This window comes from Procambarus clarkii, chromosome 12 (assembly GCF_040958095.1).
Source record: "Procambarus clarkii isolate CNS0578487 chromosome 12, FALCON_Pclarkii_2.0, whole genome shotgun sequence".
NCBI lineage: Eukaryota > Metazoa > Arthropoda > Malacostraca > Decapoda > Cambaridae > Procambarus > Procambarus clarkii.
This window is the reverse complement of record NC_091161.1, coordinates 29,958,008-29,978,461: the sequence shown is the minus strand read 5'-3', so window position 1 is coordinate 29,978,461 and position 20,454 is coordinate 29,958,008. Positions and strand designations below refer to the sequence as shown.

The window sequence follows — 20,454 nt, the reverse complement described above, 5'->3', positions numbered from 1 at the left end:
AACACATTGCAGGTATGATATGTATACAAGTGATGTAGGTTTTAAATCACTGAGGACAACACTGGTTGTATTAACATCAATTCAGAAGTTTCGTATCATAGTGATTAGACATCAGCAAGAGACCTCGGAGAGATTTTACTAGTCATGTATTAATGATGAAGATGCTGTTGATAATGTTCAAAGACTGACAACAACAGTAGTATCTACTGAAAATGTTTAAAATATTAAACTAAATATTTTCACAAGCATAGTGAAGGTCAAGCGGACATAATATTCAATTAATAATATTCTCTGAAGTGACTGGTGGTGTTATACGATACGTTTTTAAAGCCGTGTGTATACTATTCCAGTATGTTTGAATCTCGCAATCATGGAATTATTTTGATAGAGCATGAACAAATCGGCAACAAGAATACAAACATAAGAACATAGGAATGAAGGAAACTGCTGAAAGGTCTATTGGCCCATACGTAGCAGCTTTAACTTATATCCACCCAAACTCAAGAGATCCTACGTCTGTTATGTTACCCAGTAATTTGTTCTACAAGTCAACAACCCTGTTACCAAACTAGTATTTACCCAGGTCTTTCCTAAATCTAAACGTGTTCAATTTATATCTATTATTTCGCGTTCTATTCAGTGAAATATATAATACCTTATTAATATCTCCCTTATTATGCTTTATTATAGACTCGTTCCTCTCAATGTTTGCTGGAGGATGCAAGAATTATGAGAAGAATCAAAACAGATGAAGATAGACAGACTAAAGGGATAACCTGGACAAACTGGAGGAATGGTCTATAAAATAGCTGCTAAATTTCAACTCAGGAAAGTGTAAGGTAATGAAATTAGGCGAAGGGAGCAGGAGGCTGAACACAAGATACCATCTGGGAGGTGAAATCCTGCAAGAGTCCAATAGAGAGAAAGATCTGGGGGTTGATATCACACCGAACCTGTCCCCAGAGGCCCACATCAAAAGAATATCATCAGCGGAATATGCTAGACTGGCCAACATAAGAACTGCCTTTAGAAACTTGTGTAAGGAATCGTTCAGGACCCTGTATACCACTTATGTCAGACCAATCCTGGAATGTGCAGCTCCAGCCTTGAGTCCATACCTAGTTAAACACAAGACAGAGAAGAATCAGCGGTATGCCACCAGGCTCGTCCCGGAACTGAGAGGTATGAGCTACGAGAAAAGGCTAAAGGAGCTGAACCTCACGTCCCTGGAAAACAGAAGAGTAAGGGGAGACATGATAAATTCCCTGAGAATTTTGTAGGTGGTTGACAGAGTGGACAAAGACAAACTCTTCAGCACGGGTGGGACACGAACAAGGGGACACAAGTGGAAACTTAGTACCCAGATGAGACACAGAGACGCTAGAAAGAAATTTTTCAGTGTCAGAGTAGTTTATAAATGGAATGCACTAGGCAGTGATGTGGTGGAGGCTGACTCCATACAGTTTCAAATGTTGATATGATAGAGCCCAGTAGGCTCAGGAACCTGTACACCAGTTGATTGACAGTTGAGAGGCGGGAACAAAGAGACAAAGCCCAACCCCTGCAAGCCTAATTATGTGAGTACAATTAGGTGAGGTGAGTACCACACACCTTTCTCTGACGAAAGAGCAGAGTTCAACCCCAGCAAGCACAACTAGGGGAATACAACTAGGTGAATACACACACACACACACACACACACACACACACACACACACACACACACACACACACCTAAAAACATTATATTAAATAAAAAAAAATTATATTAAATAAAAAATAAAACATGCTTCAATACGACGGTCAAATGATGTCACCCGTCAATACGACGGCCAGGTGATGGCACCCGTCAATACGACGGCCAGGTGATGGCATCCGTCGATACGACGGCCAGGTGATGGCACCCGTCGATACGACGGCCAGGTGATGGCACCCGTCGATACGACGGCCAGGTGATGGCACCCGTCGATACGACGGCCAGGTGATGGCACCCGTCGATACGACGGCCAGGTGATGGCACCCGTCGATACGACGGCCAGGTGATGGCACCCGTCGATACGACGGCCAGGTGATGGCACCCGTCGATACGACGGCCAGGTGATGGCACCCGTCGATACGACGGCCAGGTGATGGCACCCGTCAGTACGACGGCCAGGTGATGGCACCCGTCAGTACGACGGGCAGGTGATGGCTCCCGTCAATACGACGGCCAGGTGATGGCACCCGTCAATACGACGGCCAGGTGATGGCACCCGTCAATACGACGGTCAGGTGATGGCACCCGTCAGTACGACGGTCAGGTGATGGCACCCGTCAGTACGACGGCCAGGTGATGGCACCCGTCAGTACGACGGCCAGGTGATGGCACCCGTCAGTACGACGGCCAGGTGATGGCACCCGTCAATACGACGGTCAGGTGATGGCACCCGTCAATACGACGGTCAGGTGATGGCACCCGTCAATACGACGGTCAGGTGATGGCACCCGTCAATACGACGGTCAGGTGATGGCACCCGTCAATACGACGGTCAGGTGATGGCACCCGTCAATACGACTGTCAGGTGATGGCACCCGTCAGTACGACGGCCAGGTGATGGCACCCGTCAATACGACGGCCAGGTGATGGCACCCGTCAATACGACAGTCAGGTGATGGCACCCGTCAATCCGCTGGAGGTTCCAGCCTTCCGTCACCCACAACTTCACTACTGTAACCAGCGCCTGGGAGCCTCGTCAACATTCTCAAGGGCCTAACACCAATGGATGGGAACTATCAGGGGAAAGTGCAAAGCCATTACGACTATATAGCACTTGGAAGGCATCAGGATAAGGATTTGGCCTGGGACGGGGAAGGGGATGTGAGGAATGGTGCCCAGCCACTTGGACAGTCGGGAATTGAACGCCGTCCAGCAAGACGCAAGACTGTCGCTCTACTTTTTAGCGCAAGTGGATTTAATTTGGGTTTGTCCTTATAATGTGATAATTATGAAGGAAGAGGATTAGTTCATTTATGTTAAAACAAGTTCTCACATTTGAAGACAAAGTCACTTTTCTTGAAAAATGACTAGGAACATAATTGTTAAAAATTTAGTATTTTACGTATTTACTTTCCTTTAGAATTGATGAAAGTTAAGTCAGCTTGCAAATACGTGTGACTTGGGTCTTCACTTATTTCTATTCTCTCGTAATAACATGTGATGTTTTCGGTGTTCCTTACTTGGCTAAGATAGAGGATGGCCTTTCTTTCATTTATTTCCTTGACCCTCATACAGGCTGGTGCTTCCACACGCGACAGCCTGTAATTGTCTGTAACACAAAGAGTTGCCTTTAAGTTATAGGCAAGGTTTCCCGTTATGCCTAGCTCCTCCTCAATGATGTTATAGACGTCGGTGTCATGCTCTACACCGACGTTGATGCCTCCAGATTATATCACTTTCTGCTGGATAGCTTCGTCCAGAATAATCTTCTCTGACCCCAGAATGTTGACGAGACTGAAGATGCCTGGTGCTGACGCCAAGATGTCAGCCGCGTCAGATGGCATAATATTGCCTGCATTTAGTACAACAACTTTACCTACAGCGTCAGAGGTCAGCGCCACCGCTTCACTAATGGCCTGACTAATTACTGAACAATGCTGGGAGACGAGCCACGTCATCTACGTCGTTATCGAAAATACATCCAAACTAGTACTCTATAAATCCTGTATTTAAGACCGCAGGTTCGATTGTTTCAGCTAAGCTGACTTGTACTAGCCTGTTTAGCTATTAATGATAATCATTTAAACGGTAATGTTACGCGGAAGCGACAATTAACACAAAAAATTTTCAAAACTTTCTTTAATGTTGTTTACGTCAATAATAACAGCGTATTTAAGGACGAAATTTTCACTGTTTCTTATTTCATAGTTACTCATGTAATTATACAGGTTCCACCTGGGTAACCTGGCAATGGGTTCACAAAACTGACATATTTTCATACCGTTTTCATACATCTCAGCATTATTGGGGTACAAAAAACATTTCGGACACTGTACCTGTTTGTCTGGCGAGACGCTCACGAGTCTTGTGCCGATGTCAAGTTTGAAGCTCAAACTGGATTGTTAATTGTTGTGGAAGCTATGTACCTCTGTAGCCTCTTGGAGCCCCATTTGATCTTGACACTCCAGGTCTTCCTGAGGGAGTGTGGAGTCGTGAGAGGGCATTACCACCGGCAGAAGTTTACTAAAGCCCCTACATCTTGTAGCGTCGAGCTCCCTCACGGCTTTTGTTAGTGCCTGTGAGTGTGTCTCGTGGTCTTGGGTCCCGAGCGGGTTTGATGATACATTTATTAAGCAGGTAGTAATTTTAGCGAGTTCGGCGGTGGTCATGTCTTTGTAAGGAAGAAGTTTGAAGGCAGCGCTCATCAGCTAATGCTGGCGGGTGAAGTCGAGGAGCATGGTGCCTGAGAAACTTTTGACACAGTCGGTATTATTATCTGTATTATCATCATCACTATGACCGCTCTCCTCGATATTAATTTCGGTATTAATATCATCATTATTCCTGCTGTCCTAGGTATTAATTTCTGTATTACTATACATAGTGGCATTAACGGAGCCAATATTTGTGTCTGGCCTGGAAGATTCAACCTGGTCCTTATCGTTGTCTATATCTTTCGACACTGACCCTGAAGACTGGTCTCTCTCAGACTCCCCTCGGAAACAACAACACAACACTCTCACAATTTTCTTAATCACTGATAAACACATTTTTGATGCGAATAAATCTGTTTTAATTACCAAAATATATAGGTACAGTACAATCATCACATCTATAAATCTACTGCATAATTTAGTAAAGTTAGAATGTAACGACTAAACCACACATCAGAAAGTTGAGAAAGGACAAAGCTTTGGTCCGTCCTGGACAATCATCGATTCTTATAATGTATTGATAATGAACATGACATTCTCAGCCACGTTACTGTCACTCATCGTCTGATAACTTACAATGTACTAACCTGTTTGTGGAGAATATTGTTTGGTGGTAGACAGCAGGAAGAATGTTGGAGAGTTCGGAGTAGTTGGTAGTGAGAGTTGTGGGGGAGGTTGTTAGTGAGAGTTGTGGGGGAGGTTGTTAGTGAGAGTTGTGGGGAGGTTGTTAGTGAGAGTTGTGGGGAGGTTGTTAGTGAGAGTTGTGGGGAGGTTGTTAGTGAGAGTTGTGGGGAGGTTGTTAGTGAGAGTTGTGGGGAGGTTGTTAGTGAGAGTTGTGGGGAGGTTGTTAGCGAGAGTTGTGGGGTGGTTGTTAGTGAGAGTTGTGGGGAGGTTGTTAGTGAGAGTTGTGGGGTGGTTGTTAGTGAGAGTTGTGGGGTGGTTGTTAGTGAGAGTTGTGGGGAGGTTAGTGAGAGTTGTGGGGAGGTTGTTAGCGAGGGTTGTGACGAGGTTGTTAGTGAGAGTTGTGACGAGGTTGTTAGCGAGAGTTGTGACGAGGTTGTTAGTGAGAGTTGTGAACAGTTGGTAGTGAGAGTTGTGAACAAGTTGTTAGCGAGAGTTGTGAACAAGTTGTTAGCGAGAGTTGTGAACAAGTTGTTAGCGAGAGTTGTGAACAAGTTGTTAGCGAGAGTTGTGAACAAGTTGTTAGCGAGAGTTGTGGGGAGGTTGTTAGCGAGAGTTGTGGGGGGGTTGTTAGCGAGAGTTGTGGGGGGGTTGTTAGCGAGAGTTGTGGGGAGGTTGTTAGCGAGAGTTGTGGGGAGGTTGTTAGCGAGAGTTGTGGGGAGGTTGTTAGCGAGAGTTGTGGGGAGGTTGTTAGCGAGAGTTGTGGGAGGTTGTTAGTGAGAGTTGTGAACAGTTGGTAGTGAGAGTTGTGAACAGTTGGTAGTGAGAGTTGAGAACAGTTGGTAGCAAGAGTTGTGAACAGTTGGTAGTGAGAGTTGAGAACAGTTGGTAGTAAGAGTTGTGAACAGTTGGTAAGAAGAGTTGTGAACAGTAGGTAGCAAGAGTTGTGAACAGTTGGTAGTGAGAGTTGTGAACAGTTGTTAGCAAGAGTTGTGAACAGTTGGTAGTGAGAGTTGTGAACAGTTGGTAGTGAGAGTTGTGAACAGTTGGTAGTGAGAGTTGTGAACAGTTGGTAGTGAGAGTTGTGAACAGTTGGTAGTGAGAGTTGTGAACAGTTGGTAGCAAGAGTTGTGAACAGTTGGTAGTGAGAGTTGAGAACAGTTGGTAGCAAGAGTTGTGAACAGTTGGTAGCGAGAGTTGAGAACAGTTGGTAGTAAGAGTTGTGAACAGTTGGTAGTAAGAGTTGTGAACAGTTGGTAGTGAGAGTTGTGAACAGTTGGTAGTGAGAGTTGTGAACAGTTGGTAGTGAGAGTTGTGAACAGTTGGTAGTGAGAGTTGTGAACAGTTGGTAGTGAGAGTTGTGAACAGTTGGTAGTGAGAGTTGTGAACAGTTGGTAGTGAGAGTTGTGAAGTTGTTAGCAAGAGTTGTGAACAGTTGGTAGTGAGAGTTGTGAACAGTTGGTAGTGAGAGTTGTGAACAGTTGTTAGCAAGAGTTGTGAACAGTTGGTAGCAAGAGTTGTGAACAGTTGGTAGCAAGAGTTGTGAACAGTAGGTAGCAAGAGTTGTGAACAGTTGGTAGTGAGAGTTGTGAACAGTTGTTAGCAAGAGTTGTGAACAGTTGGTAGTGAGAGTTGTGAACAGTTGGTAGCAAGAGTTGTGAACAGTTGGTAGCAAGAGTTGTGAACAGTAGGTAGCAAGAGTTGTGAACAGTTGGTAGTGAGAGTTGTGAACAGTTGTTAGCAAGAGTTGTGAACAGTTGGTAGCAAGAGTTGTGAACAGTTGGTAGTGAGAGTTGAGAACAGTTGGTAGCAAGAGTTGAGAACAGTTGGTAGCAAGAGTTGTGAACAGTTGGTAGCAAGAGTTGTGAACAGTTGGTAGCAAGAGTTGTGAACAGTTGGTAGCAAGAGTTGTGAACAGTAGGTAGCAAGAGTTGTGAACAGTTGTTAGCGAGAGTTGTGAACAGTTGGTAGCGAGAGTTGTGAACAGTTGGTAGCAAGAGTTGTGAACAGTAGGTAGCAAGAGTTGTGAACAGTTGGTAGTGAGAGTTGTGAACAGTTGGTAGCAAGAGTTGTGAACAGTTGGTAGCAAGAGTTGTGAACAGTTGTTAGCAAGAGTTGTGAACAGTTGGTAGCAAGAGTTGTGAACAGTTGGTAGCAAGAGTTGTGAACGGTAGGTAGCAAGAGTTGTTAACAGTTGGTAGCAAGAGTTGTTAACAGTTGGTAGCGAGAGTTGTGAACAGTTGGTAGCGAGAGTTGTGAACAGTTGGTAGCGAGAGTTGTGAACAGTTGGTAGTGAGAGTTGTGAACAGTTGGTAGTGAGAGTTGTGAACAGTTGGTAGCAAGAGTTGTGAACAGTTGGTAGCAAGAGTTGTGAACAGTTGGTAGCAAGAGTTGTGAACAGTTGGTAGCGAGAGTTGTGAACAGTTGGTAGCGAGAGTTGTGAACAGTTGGTAGCGAGAGTTGTGAACAGTTGGTAGCGAGAGTTGTGAACAGTTGGTAGCGAGAGTTGTGAACAGTTGGTAGCGAGAGTTGTGAACAGTTGGTAGCGAGAGTTGTGAACAGTTGGTAGTGAGAGTTGTGAACAGTTGGTAGTGAGAGTTGTGAACAGTTGGTAGTGAGAGTTGTGAACAGTTGGTAGTGAGAGTTGTGAACAGTTGGTAGTGAGAGTTGTGAACAGTTGGTAGTGAGAGTTGTGAACAGTTGGTAGTGAGAGTTGTGAACAGTTGGTAGTGAGAGTTGTGAACAGTTGGTAGTGAGAGTTGTGAACAGTTGGTAGTGAGAGTTGTGAACAGTTGGTAGTGAGAGTTGTGAACAGTTGGTAGTGAGAGTTGTGAACAGTTGGTAGTGAGAGTTGTGAACAGTTGGTAGTGAGAGTTGTGAACAGTTGGTAGTGAGAGTTGTGAACAGTTGGTAGTGAGAGTTGTGAACAGTTGGTAGTGAGAGTTGTGAACAGTTGGTAGTGAGAGTTGTGAACAGTTGGTAGTGAGAGTTGTGAACAGTTGGTAGTGAGAGTTGTGAACAGTTGGTAGTGAGAGTTGTGAACAGTTGGTAGTGAGAGTTGTGAACAGTTGGTAGTGAGAGTTGTGAACAGTTGGTAGTGAGAGTTGTGAACAGTTGGTAGTGAGAGTTGTGAACAGTTGGTAGTGAGAGTTGTGAACAGTTGGTAGTGAGAGTTGTGAACAGTTGGTAGTGAGAGTTGTGAACAGTTGGTAGTGAGAGTTGTGAACAGTTGGTAGTGAGAGTTGTGAACAGTTGGTAGTGAGAGTTGTGAACAGTTGGTAGTGAGAGTTGTGAACAGTTGGTAGTGAGAGTTGTGAACAGTTGGTAGTGAGAGTTGTGAACAGTTGGTAGTGAGAGTTGTGAACAGTTGGTAGTGAGAGTTGTGAACAGTTGGTAGTGAGAGTTGTGAACAGTTGGTAGTGAGAGTTGTGAACAGTTGGTAGTGAGAGTTGTGAACAGTTGGTAGTGAGAGTTGTGAACAGTTGGTAGTGAGAGTTGTGAACAGTTGGTAGTGAGAGTTGTGAACAGTTGGTAGTGAGAGTTGTGAACAGTTGGTAGTGAGAGTTGTGAACAGTTGGTAGTGAGAGTTGTGAACAGTTGGTAGTGAGAGTTGTGAACAGTTGGTAGTGAGAGTTGTGAACAGTTGGCAGTGAGAGTTGTGAACAGTTGGCAGTGAGAGTTGTGAACAGTTGGTAGTGAGAGTTGTGAACAGTTGGTAGTGAGAGTTGTGAACAGTTGGTAGTGAGAGTTGTGAACAGTTGGTAGTGAGAGTTGTGAACAGTTGGTAGTGAGAGTTGTGAACAGTTGGTAGTGAGAGTTGTGAACAGTTGGTAGCGAGAGTTGTGAACAGTTGGTAGCGAGAGTTGTGAACAGTTGGTAGCGAGAGTTGTGAACAGTTGGTAGCGAGAGTTGTGAACAGTTGGTAGCGAGAGTTGTGAACAGTTGGTAGCGAGAGTTGTGAACAGTTGGTAGCGAGAGTTGTGAACAGTTGGTAGCGAGAGTTGTGAACAGTTGGTAGCGAGAGTTGTGAACAGTTGGTAGCGAGAGTTGTGAACAGTTGGTAGCGAGAGTTGTGAACAGTTGGTAGCGAGAGTTGTGAACAGTTGGTAGCGAGAGTTGTGAACAGTTGGTAGCGAGAGTTGTGAACAGTTGGTAGCGAGAGTTGTGAACAGTTGGTAGCGAGAGTTGTGAACAAGTTGTTAGCGAGAGTTGTGAACAAGTTGGTAGCGAGAGTTGTGAACAAGTTGGTAGCGAGAGTTGTGAACAGTTGGTAGCGAGAGTTGTGAACAAGTTGTTAGCGAGAGTTGTGAACAAGTTGTTAGCGAGAGTTGTGAACAAGTTGTTAGCGAGAGTTGTGAACAAGTTGTTAGCGAGAGTTGTGAACAAGTTGTTAGCGAGAGTTGTGAACAAGTTGTTAGCGAGAGTTGTGAACAAGTTGTTAGCGAGAGTTGTGAACAAGTTGTTAGCGAGAGTTGTGAAGAAATTGGTATATGCTGTAATCATCTTGCATTACTCTCTCATAGGCTTCAGATGCGACCAAACTGGCATCAACTATGACTTAAATTAATTAAGATGGAGGGTAGAAATATCCTAATCTTCTCTATTGTTTTGAGATGCATCTTATTGTCTCAATAAACTTTCTCGAACTTGTACTTGAATGACTTAAGATTTCGTCGTTACTTGCATGTCACATAAGTCATTCAAATATCAAATCATAGTTATTAATGAATTATCTAGCTCTAATAGTCACTTACCTAGTGCATCGTTATGACAGATTTAGTGTGTGTGTACTCAACTAGTTGTGTTTGCGGGGGTTGAGCTCTGGCTCTTTGGTCCCGCCTTTCAACCGTCAATCAACTGATGTACAGATTCCTGAGCCTACCGGGCTCTGTCATATCTACATTTGAAACTGTGTATGGAGTCAGCCTCCACCACATCACTTCCTAGTGCATTTCATTTACTACTACTCTGACACGGAAAAAGTTCAGAGTAGTGTGTGTGTGTGTGTGTGTGTGTGTGTGTGTGTGTGTGTGTGTGTGTGTGTGTGTGTGTGTGTGTGTGTGTGTGTATACTCATCTATTTGTGCTTGCGGGGTTGAGCTTTGGCTCTTTGGTCCAGCCTCTCAACTGTCAATCAACTGGTGTACAGATTCCTGAGCCTACTGGGCTCTATCATATCTACATTTGAAACTGTGTATGGAGTCAGCCTCCACCACATCAATGCCTAGTGCATTCCATCCGTTAACTACTCTGACACTGAAAAAGTTCGTTCTAACGTCCCTGTGGCTCATGTAGGTACTCAGTTTCCACCTGTGTCCCCTTGTTCGCGTAGCACCAGTGTTGAATAGTTTATCCTTGTTTACCCGGTCGATTCCCCTGAGGATTTTGTAGGTTGTGATCATGTCTCCCCTTACTCTTCTGTCTTCCAGTGTCGTAATGTGCATTTCCCGCAGCCTTTCCTCGTAACTCTTGCCTTTTAGTTCTGGGACTATTCTAGTGGCATACCTTTGGACTTTTTCCAGCTTCGTCATGTGCTTGACAAGGTACGGGCTCCATGCTGGGGCCGCATACTCCAGGATTGGTCTTATATATGTGGTGTACAAGATTCTGAATGATTCCTTACACAGGTTCCTGAACGCTGTTCTGATGTTAGCCAGCTGCGCATATGCCGCAGACGTTATTCTTTTTATGTGGGCTTTAGGAGACAGGTTTGGTGTGATATCAACTCCTTGATCTTTCTCTCTGTCTGTTTCATTAAGTACTTCGTCTCCTATTCTGTATCCTGTGTCTGGCCTCCTGTTTCCACTGCCTAGTTTCATTACATTAAAATTTACTCGGGTTGAACTTTAGTAGCCATTTGTTGGACCATTCATGCAGTCTGTCTAGGTCATCTTGTAGTCTCATACTGTCTTCCTCCGTCTTAATCCTCCCCATAATTTTTGCATCATCAGCAAACAATGAGAGGAATGATTTTATATCATCTGGAAGATCATTTACATATATGAGAAACAGTATGGGTCCAAGAACTGAACCCTGCGGGACCCCACTGGTGACGTCTCGCCAATCTGATACCTCACCCCGCACAGTAGCTCGCTGCCTTCTGTTACTTAGGTACTCCCTTATCCAATGGAGTACCTTCCCTTTCACTCCTGCCTGTATCTCCAGTTTTCGCACTAGTCTCTGGTTTGGCACTCTGTCAAAGGCTTTCTGGCAATCAAAAAATATGCAGTCTGCCTACCCCTCTCTTTCTTGTCTGATCGTAGAATTCAATTAGTCCTGTGAGGCATGACTTGCCATCCCTGAAACCATGTTGGTGTTGTCACAAAGTTCCTTCGCTCCAGATATTCAACTAGCTTTTTTCGCACAATTTTCTCCTTTATGCATAACTTGCATACCATTTCTTGCATGGTATGCAAGTTAAGGATACTGGCCTGTAGTTCAGTGCCTCCTGTCTATCCCCTTTCTTGTATATCGGGACTACGTTTGCCGCCTTCCAAATTTCTGGCAGTTCACCTGTTACCAGTGATTTGTTGTAGACCATGGAGAGTGGCAGGCACAGAGCTTCTGATCCCTTAGAGCCCATGGTGAGATTCCATCCAGGCCTGTAGTCTTTGTCACGTCCAAATCTAGCAGATGCTTCCTCACCTCCCCACTGGTAATCACTAGCTCCTCTAGTGGTGTCTGGTTTGATGTTCCCTCTCTTACCTCTGGGACTTCGCCTTGCTCTGAGTTGAGGACCTCCTTGGATGTCTTATTGAGTTCCTCGCAGACTTCCTTGTCATTTGTATTTAATTTTTCTGCCCCTACCCTCAGTTTCATTACCTGTTCCTTCACTGTTGTTTTCCTCCTGATGAGGCTATGCAGCAGTTTGGGTTGAATCTTTGCCTTGCTCGCCATGTCATTTTTATATTGCCTCTAACTCTCTTCTCACCCTGACGTATTCATTCATGGCGCTCTGGTATCTTTCGCTGCTCTCTAGTGTTCTATTGTTTCTATAGTTTTTCCCCGCCCATTTACTTTGGTGCTTTGCTGGCTTACAAATCTGATTAAACCATGGGTTTCTCATCTGAATTTCTTTTTTTTCCTTTTGGACTGGGACGAACTTGTCTGCTGCCTCCTTACACTTCTGTGTGATGTAGTCCATCATGTCTTTAACCGTCTTTCCTCTGAGCTCTGTTTCCCAAACTATTTCAGTTAGGAATTTTCTCATTTCCTCATAGTTTCCCTTCCAGAATGCCGGCTTCTTGCTTTCTGATCCCTTCCTTGAGTACATTAACCCTTCTTCGACCAGATATTCAAACAACAGTACACTGTGATCACTCATACCCACGGGGGCTTCAAGACCGATTTCCCTCATGTCTGAATCGTTCAGAGTGAATATTAAGACGAGTCTTGTGGGTTCACCATTGCCCCTCATTCTCGTGGGACCTTTGACATACTGACTTAAAAAGTTTCTAGTTGCCACTTCAAACAGTTTTGCTCTCCATGTTTCCTCACCATGTGGTTCCTTGTTTTCCCAGTCTATCCTTCCGTGATTAAAGTTCCCCATTATGAGCAGATGGGATCGATTTCTACAGGCAGCACCGGCTGCTCTCTCAATGATAGTGTTAACAGACATGTTTCTGTCATACTCTTGCCTGGGTCTTCTTTCATTTGGTAGTGGGTTATATATCACTACTACTACTACTCTTGGTCCTCCCATTGCCATGGTGCCTGTTATGAAGCCTCTGAACCTTTCGCAGCCCGGAATAACCATCTCCTCGAAACTCCATTCCTTTCTCATCAGTAGAGCCACTCTACCTCCTCCCCTTCCTTCCCCCTCTTTCCTTATTACAGTGTAGTCATGTGGAAACACTGCATTCATTATGATTCCTGAGAGTTTTGTTTCTGAGAGTCCAATTACATCTGTTTTTTTGTGAGCTACGGGTTGAATATTCACTTGTCTCTTTAGTGAGCTGCACCCAGCAAGCTGCAGCCAGCCGTAAGCTGTCAACTGTCACCTGTCACTAAAGTGCTCAGCTTCACCCAAGTTATTTTTGGTCGGATAGTTCCATCATTCTTCAGCAGAAACCGGAATGGTATACAAGGAGACCAGGATTTTCCACAATCAACAATTGGTAGTCATTGGTACTAAAATCAACTACACGTCAGTCATCTAACATCATCGATTTTTTTTAAGAACATGTGTTGTGTAATAATGTTAAAATGATATTTTGCTCAATTTTGTTGTCAATCAATTGTATAAAATATCTGAGAGTTAAAATCTCTGAATCCCTAGGAACAAAATTTTGGAAACCCTGAATGTTGAAAACTAGAAATATAGTAGTGAAATTCTAGAAAAGTGGATATATAAAAAAAATTTACATGGACCTGTTTAAGAAAGAGCTCTATTAGGAGAACTATTGCACTGCGCCTAAGACATAGGTTCTAGAAATGATAAGGGTAGCAGTTTCCTTGCTCCGAGTTCATTGGTGCAAGAGGGGTGGACAACATGATCCTGATACTCTTAGCTCGAAGTATGTGGACATTCTATTGCTGACTAATTTCAGAACTGTGATATTAAAATTAGTATTGATAATAGCGACTTCCTTTTAAGGTTGGGAAAATCGCATGTGGACATTGATTTTGAATGTTTGGTTAATTAAGTGACATGCTGTGGCATAAAGTGACCACAGGTGTTGAGTGAAACACATGAATGACGGAACACGTCGATGGACGACGAAGGCCAATGATTTTTGTTCGCCAGATTTTGTGATAGGGATTGAGATATTGAATTTAGTTATATCAAGTCTGGGTATAGGATGTTTTATTCTTCCAGATGTATTGGGAAGATTGCTGGACTGTAAACAACATTATAGTTGTAGAGTGAACCAGCCAAGCTGATTTGGCTGGATTAACCTTTGAGGCGTTGGTTCAATTTTTATATAAAGTAAAGGATTGGCCCTGGTAACCGTTACACCACTGCTACCTCAAGATCGACCAAGGCATTTAATATCCAGTCTGAAGCCTTCCCAGACCTCCCTACAAGAGGCGCCACGAGTGGTGCCACCACACAACACCTCAACTACTGGACTAGTAACTCCCGCGGCAGCAGCCAATCACAGACCCAGGAGTCGCCACTCATCCAGCCCGGCCAAACACCGACTCAGCCGTCGCCACCAACCCATCCTTGGACCAAATCCATTTTATCCAACAGTTAACCCCAAAGACGAATTCATCAATTTTAACATTGTTCGTTCAAAACGAAGTAAGTAAGTAATTATCAAAAGAAGGCACCAAACCGGGAAGGCTATGTAGCACCATCAAATACGCAAAATAATCAGAGGGCGCTAAATATCACCAAGGATGCCAATACGAGAACAAAAACGCATAAGGCGAACGATATCAAAAGTATCCGAGTCACCAAGAATTCTATCGAGGGGCAGGTGACCGCGAGGGGCGGTCGGAAAGCAAGACACACGCTCGTCCTGGAAGTCAGGACATTCAAGAAGGACATGCACGACCGTAAGAGGGACAATGCAACTAGGACAATAAGGAGCAGGGCGGCGCTCCATCCAGTGACCATGGGTTAAGCGAGTATGGCCAATACGCAACCTCGCCATAGCTGTTTCCCACCGCCGGTTACAGTGGAAGGAGGACGGCCACGAGGAAACACAAGATTTAAGAGTATGTAGCTTGTTACCAGTAACAGACAACCAAGAAGCCTGCCAACGGGTAAGGACTGAGGAATGGATAACCGGGTAAAAGTCGGAATATGGAATGCCTTTACGAGAGATGGGACAAGAGCGGACAGCTTCCTTGGCGGCAGCATCCGCACGCTCATTTAAACACACACCAATATGGCTGGGAACCCAACAAAACTCAACCGACTTAAATTTACTGTGAACAAGAAACAGCCAATGTTGGATCTCGACAACTACTGGATGAACCGGATTAAAGGACCCGAGAGCCATGAGGGAACTACGAGAGTCAACAACAAAAACAAAGCAAGACACACAACGAGAAAGCAGGAGACGAAGAGCACAGAGAATAGCATAAAGTTCCGCTGTAAAGATGCTAGTCTCCGGAGGCAAGCGACACATATAAGTGCGATCAGGAAAAACAACAGAGTAGCCAACACCGTCCGCTGACTTAGACCCATCGGTGAAGACAGAAACGGAGCGGGAGTGAGAAGAAAAGTGCTCGAGGAAAAGGCGTTTTAGAACCGTAGGAGGGGTAAAAGCTTTAGTGATAAGGGTCAAGAATGTACAAAACCGCGAAAGAGGGACCCTCCACGGGGGCAAAGAAGGAACAACACGAGGAGAAACATTAGAAATACGAACGGAAAGAGAATCCTGTAGGCGAGATAACCGGAAAAGCATCAAGACGGCGAAGAGTAGAAGGAGAAGCAGACGAGTAAGCAGGGCAACCATAATCGAGCTTAGACAGGACGAGAGAGGAATGCAAAGCAAGGAGAATGCGCCTATCTGCCCCCCAAGAAGTATGGGACAAGACCCGAAGGAGGGTAAGGGCCTTAGAGCACTCAACACGGAGGTAAGAGATATGGGGAGACCAAGACAACGAGTGTCAAGGAATAACCCCAAAAGCTTCGCGGAATCTTTGTATTCAAGGGGATGACCATAAAGTGACAAAGAGGGACGAAGAACAACCCGTTTCCGTGTAAAAGTCATGGCACAAGTCTTAAAAGTAGAGAACTTGAAGCCATGATCTGTGGCCCAAGACGACACGGCATCAATTGCAAGTTGAAGCCGGCGTTGAAGGAGAGGCGAATCATCACCCTGACAACAAAGGGTAAGATCATCGACATAGAGAGCGGAGAAGACACCAGAAGGAAGAGAGGAAAGAAGACCATTGAGGGCAACCAGAAAAAGAGTAGTGCTCAGAACACTACCCTGGGGCACACCTTCGTATTGCTGAAAAGAGGGAGAGAGAGCGGTACCAAGGCGCACCCGAAAGGAACGACGAGAGAGGAAGCTGCGGAGAAAGAGAGGGAGATGACCACGAAGGCCAAAAGAATGAAGTTGAGATAGGATATGATAACTCCAAGTGGTGTCGTAAGCCTTTTCCAGGTCAAAAAGGACGGCAACAACGGAGGTCTTTGCAGCAAAAGCAGTACGAATATAGACCTCCAAGTTCACCTGGACATCTGTCGTGCTGCGGCACTTCCGGAAACCAAATTGAGAAGGGGAGAGGAGGTGATGGTGTTCCAGGAACCACATCAGACGAACGTTAACCATACGTTCAAAGAGTTTGCAGACACAACTTGTGAGAGCAAAAGGGCTAAAGTCCTTAGGGGAAGTACCCATAGACCCCGGTTTGCGAACAGGGAGGACAACGGCATCGACCCAGTCCTCAGGGACTGACGACGACTCCCAGATCCGATTATACAGACTCAGTAAATACTGAGACGTGCTCGGAGGGAGATGGCGAAGCATCTCATAATGAATACCATCGGAGCCCGCCGCCGTAGAACCGCAGAGGGCCAGAGCAGAACGAAGTTCAGAGAGAGAGAGAAGGGATCATTATAGGGAAGCTGAAGATGAGTGCAGAAATCTAAAGGACGAGACTCAAGGACAGGTTTACGAAGAAGGAAAGATTGGGGAAGATGAAGACCAGAGCTAACAGAAGAAAAGTGGGAACCCAGTTCGGAAGCGACCTGCAACGGGTCCGCCACAAGAGTATCATGGAGGTGAAGGACCGGTGAAACATCGGGGACGAACTTACCCGCTATCTTGCGGATACGCTTCCAGATCTGGGCCAGAGGGGTTTCGGACGTAATTGTTGAGACATAAGGTGCCCAACATTCACGTTTAGCCGTACGGATGGCCCTACGGGCCACCGCACTCGCTTTCCGAAAGAAAAGAAAAGAATCGGTCGTCTGCCTACGGCGGTGCCACTTCCAGGCTGCACGCTTACAGCGGACAGCCCGAGCACAGTCCGCATTCCACCAGAGAACGCACTTCCGTGGACCCCGAGAGGAAGAGCGAGGAATAGAGCGGAGGGCAGCGTTGAAGACAGTGTCATGAAAAAGGAGGAGAGCGCGAGAGAGAGGCAGAAGGGAGAGGTCAGAGAGCAGCACTGAGGGTAAATAGGGTCCAGTCTGCCTTAGCAAACTGCCACCTAGGGAAAGAGAGGGAAGGGCGAAAAGAGAAAAAGGAAACAAGGATGGGGAAATGATCACTTCCATGGAGGTCATCAAGAACCTGCCACGTGAAATCTAAGTAAAGAGAAGAAGAGCAGAGAGAAAGATCAAGACAAGAAAGGGTGCGAGTCCGAGAGTCCAAATGAGTGGGCTCACCAGAATTCAGAAGAGACAGGGAAGGAGAGAGGAGAAACGGCTCAAGGAGGCGACCCCGGGTATTCGTCAGAACGTCACCCCAAAGAGAATGACGACAATTGAAGTCACCCAGCAGGAGCACAGGCTCCGGCAAGGAGTCTAGGAGGTGTTTCAAATCAGGAAGAGAGAGCGGGACTCTCGGGGGGAGATAAATGGAACAAACTGTGTACCATTTCCCCACAAAGATACGAGCAGTAGAACAATGGAGAGGCAAAGGAAAAAGTAAAGGAACAAAGGGAACATCAGCACGAATCAAGAGAGTAGAAGAATTAGAAGCCCCAGCAATGGCTGGAGGGGGAGGGAGAGAAAGGAATAGCCACGAAAACGACCAGGACGAGCACCAAGCATTGGCTCCTGGAGACAGACACAAAGGGGCGAAAATCGCGAAATCAGAAGTTGGAGTTCGAGGAAATTGGCGTAATAACCTCGAACATTCCATTGAAGAATGGACAACGACGAGAAGAGAAAAGACAAAAACAGAGAACAAGGAAGAAACAAATGCGAAAGAGCAACAGAGCACGTTAAAGAATATCAGGGTCGGGATCAGGGTCAGCAAAGTCAGGGTTAGGGGGCATGGGTAAACTGAGCAAAGACGGAGGGAAGGAAACGGGAGAACAGATCAGAGGTTGGCGGGCGGGGTCCGGAGGAGGAGGAGGAGGAGGAGGAGGAGGAAGAGGAGGAGGAGGAGGAGACAACGGAGAGGAGTAGTCAAGGACAGCAGCAGGAAGAGGGGGAGTAGAAAGAGGGGAGCGCACCCCAGCAAGAGCAGCAACCGAAAGGGAAGCAGGGGCCAAAGAAACCTCCATAGCAGGAACAGGGGGCGCAATCACTGAAACGGGAGGGGAAGGAGCAACAGAGCCAGAAGTAGGAGCTGAGGAAGAAAGCGAAGCGTTTTTACCCCCCAGGTAGGAGGAGGGAGAGGAGCCAGGCTTACGCTTCTGACTCAGAGACAGGTGTTCCAGCAACTACGTACTGGGCAACGGATTCCAGCGTCTCAACAGGAGAAGCTGAACGAGAGCACACACGACAGCCATTGGGAGAGTGATGGACATCAGCTCGTACCGACAGGCGGTGTAGAGAGTCAATAGACGGAGAAGGATGGGAAGGAGGATCGGAGGGAGACGAGGAAGAAGACACAGGAGACATGACAGATCGGGCAGGAAGAAGGGGAACCCCCAGACAGGAGGACCAGGAGGGGAACCCTTCGGGACAGAACCCAATGGAACAGAGGAGGGGGCAGTGGGCGTATCAGGGTCCAAGGCCTGGAAACGGTTTGGGTCTAAGGAAGGTGGGAAGGACGAGGAGAGGAAGAACGCAACACGCGAGCAATAAGAGACGTTAGCATAAGGTGGGAGCCGGCAATCCTGGTGTCTCGCCTTAGGAAAAGATAAACGCTCCCGATGCTTCAAGTTGAGGATGGCTGACTCAAGATTTTAATGTATACACGCACGGGAGAAGGTAGGGTGCGCCTCACCGCAATTGAGGCAGCGAGCCTGGGGAGAAGTGCACTCCGACTTAGAGTGACCTTCGCCCCCACACAAAGGACAGAGAGAGACAGTTCCAGAGAAGCAGAGGGCACCATACCCAAACCTTCAGCACTTACTACAGAGTCGAGGAGAGGGAATGTACTTCTGGACGGAGCACCTGGCACCAGCAAGAATGACAGATGGCGGAAGGGTCCTACCATCAAAGGTAATCTTCACAACCCGAAGGGAATGATGGCGACGACCACGAGGGGGGACGAGTAAACGAGTCTACTTGGAGGACAGAATGGCCCTGGGCATCGGAGATATGACGAATATCCTCGTGGCAGTCCTGGAGATTCCGAACACCGGTAGCAACATGGGGTGGGAGGAGAATAGTGCCAACACTGGCATTCAACCGAGCGTTCTTGGAGACGCAAACACGGGTCTCCCCCAAGGCAGGATAAGGCGGCCAAGTGGGTGGCTACATCCTTAGGAGGAGCAGCAACGAAACATGCACCGAGACGGGTGGGATGGAAAGTAACAGAGGCATGTACGGAATCAAGAAGGTGCCTATGATGGGAGAAACCATCAGGAGGTGCAGAATCAAGAGGGCGGAGACCAAAGTATTTGGCCCACGAAGCGGGACCAAACAAGGCTTGATACGCATCAGTACGGGAAGGAATCAAGCGAGTGCGGCCGTGTCGAGGACGGCGTTGAGAACCCCCAGAGAGGGGTTAAAAGGCGCAGTAGTCACAACTTGAGACTGAGCTGTGCCAGGGGACGAGGTGGTCACCACTGGGGGCTTGTGGCTTGACCCAACCACAGAGGAGGGAGGGGTCGCCGAGTGTAGTCAGGAGGGTCAAAGGAGGAGCAAGGTCGGGGCCCAACACAGCGGGGGCTTCAGAGCCAGGTTAGGCAGTATGAGGGTGTACCCCAGGGTAGTGTTCTGAGCACTCCTCTTTTCTAGTTGACCTCAATAGTCTTCTATCCTCTCTTCCTTCTGGCGTCTTCTCCGCTCTCTTTGTTGACGATCTTACCCTTTGCTGTCAGGGTGATGATTCGCCTCTCCTTCAACAGCGGCTTCAACTTGCGATTAAATGCCGTGTCATCTTGGGCCACCGATCATGGTTTCAAGTTCTCTGCGTCTAAGACTTGTGCTATGACTTTTACACGGAAGCATGTCGTTCTTCGTCCCTCTTTTTCGCTTTATGGTCATCCCCTTGTGTATAGGGACTCCGCTAAGTGTTTATGGTTAATCTTTGACACTCGTTTGTCATGGTCGCCCCATATCTCTTTCCTCAGAGTTGGAAGCTCTAAGGCCCTTAACCTACTAAAGGTTTTGTCCCATACTTCTTGGAAAGCGGATAGGAGCACGCTCTTCTATTTGCACTCCTCTCGTCCTGTCTAAACTCGATTATGGTTGCACTGCATACTCTTCAGCTTCTCCTCCTCCTCATCGTCGTCTTGATGCTTTGCACCATATTGAGTTGCGTCTCGGCTCTGGTGCCTTTCGTTCGACTCCCGCCCTCAGCTTGTATGTTGACACTGGCTTCCTATCTCACCAGGACCGCCGTGATCGCTACTGTCTTCGCTATCTTGCGAGGTCCTTACAACATCCTTC

At 46.5% G+C, this 20,454-nt stretch overlaps 1 protein-coding gene across 1 annotated transcript in view; it reads left to right on the top strand.

The window, feature by feature from the left end:
* The window catches only part of LOC138349739 (uncharacterized), a 1,021,949-nt gene that overhangs the window by 977,484 nt on the left and 24,011 nt on the right, over nt 1-20,454 (top strand). The window lies entirely within an intron of this gene.